This window comes from Pristiophorus japonicus, unplaced genomic scaffold (assembly GCF_044704955.1).
Source record: "Pristiophorus japonicus isolate sPriJap1 unplaced genomic scaffold, sPriJap1.hap1 HAP1_SCAFFOLD_110, whole genome shotgun sequence".
NCBI lineage: Eukaryota > Metazoa > Chordata > Chondrichthyes > Pristiophoridae > Pristiophorus > Pristiophorus japonicus.
In genome coordinates, this window is record NW_027250756.1 from 1793225 (window position 1) to 1795179 (window position 1955).

At 42.6% G+C, this 1955-nt stretch overlaps 1 non-coding gene across 1 annotated transcript; it reads left to right on the top strand.

Moving 5' to 3' along the window:
- Positions 1 to 992: 992 nt before the first annotated feature.
- Positions 993 to 1080, top strand: trnap-ugg (transfer RNA proline (anticodon UGG)). Its single transcript is given in 2 exon segments — positions 993 to 1028; positions 1045 to 1080. It is a non-coding gene; the product is annotated as a tRNA-Pro (tRNA).
- Positions 1081 to 1955: the final 875 nt, after the last annotated feature.

Below are 1955 nucleotides of genomic sequence, written 5' to 3' on the forward strand. Positions count from 1 at the left end.
TGTGCTTGCAGTCCAGGATCATTTGATGTCTGTTTAAACGGGATGGTTGTCAGTTCCAGTTCATAATTTGCTCTTTTAAGACGTATTTTATCATAATGCAGGATCATCCTGTATAGTTTTAAAAAGAATGTGATTTCAGCTGCGATGGCCAAATTGTAAAACTGTTGTGTTTCAAGCTACATTGACGTTGCCTGTGCCCGTGCGCATCCATATCGCAGCGCATCTATTCATTACTCGAAATATGCTCATGTTTTTCGAAATCCACTCCTTGATATAACCCTTGTCCCAAATTTACTCTCTATATAAAAAAACAACAAATGTTGCGCCAACGGCAGCGTCCGCTTTCTCTAATGGATTAAGCATCTGACTTCGGTAATAACCGCGATGCTATCAGAAGATTGCAGTTTCGAGTCTTGCCACGGTCAACTTACTCGCCGTGTGAAAGTTTATATTTATTATTTTGATTCTGCCTCAAAACCAACCATCTCGTACAGTCACTCACCTGATGTAAAGGAAGGCTGTTTGCTTTAAGAAACTAATGGCACATTTTCTTCACTGCCGATCTGGTTGCGTGGGCAGAACAGGCGGTGAAGTAGACTTTTTGCACATTATTTCTGTTTGGATGCAAAAAGGAGTGGATAGATGTCTGACGTTACTGTAAGTAGGAGACGAGGTGGCCGAGAGATTCAGGCGATGGACTGCTAATCCGGTGTGCTCCCAATCTCGTCATTATTGTGTTAAACATTTGACCCCTCTCGTTTTTTTGTGAATCACATTTAACCTCATTGCCAAATTCAACTTTTTACTGACAAGGATGCAGCTCTTTGGTAATGTAATGTCTCAAATTAATAATATATTCAGCAAAGGGAAAACATTAACATGACTATGGAGAGTGGGACTCATCAGATAGGTCTCTGAGAGTCAGCACAGGCACGACGGGCCGAATAGTAAACTACCGTCACAATCTTTGAGCTACGGTTTTCGTTGTCGGCGGCTCGTTAGTCTAGGGGTATGATTCTCGCTTTGGGATTTTCAAAATTAAAATGCGAGAGGTCCCGGGTTCAAATCCCGGACGAGCCCTGCCGAGTTTTTGTCAAAGAAACGCTTCTGAGCCGGTCGACATATGAGAAAAGAGACATATTTCAAATGTGTAATTTCGCTCCGTTGTTCCCACATCGTCCAAATCCTGGAGTTTCCCAGGAGCAAAGTGAAACTCACCTAACTGAGTAAAATTAAAGTATCTCAGATGTACTCGGCTCTGTGTCTCATTGGACAACCTGAACCCGTGTTTGGTTCCGGCCAATCCTTGATCAACATATCTTAATTTTCGCATGCATGAGCTCACCTCCATTGGGATAAGCATACATTCGGAGTCAATCTCCACTGCAACGTGAAAGATACTATGCCCTGAATATGAGTGCGTCCTGTTTCTCTCGCGCCGAAAAGATGTGAGAAGCTGGCTTTTGAATTAGTCCCTTGGCTGCCGAATTCAAACCATACAGGAAATCAATCTGGGGTGGCCAAGCTGCCTGGTCAAATTAAAAGGCTTTCAGAACCTATATTGTAGGCATGTTATAGTCTTCTGCCCTCAACATTAGGTTCAGCATATCGTATCATAAGCACTGCTGCCATTGTCTGGTAATGGTTCTGCTGTTCCCACTAACACCTCCTGTGGACCATCCTTTGTTACTTTATTGCCCGCTTACCACCCACTTTGCCTTTTTCGCATTGTGTCATTTATTATTCAATCACTCCTACGCTCCACTGTATCACAGACTTTCCCTTTTGTCCATCCTCGCTGCCTATTTTTTCTAGGCGCTATTTTTGTTGAAAAAATCTGTAAACTTTACATTTTTCCGAAAATATCAGAATGATCATCTGACTGAACGTGAACCCGGACTCTTCATCCACAGAATCTGCACGACCTGCTGAGTTTTACAGAATACTCTGTTTTT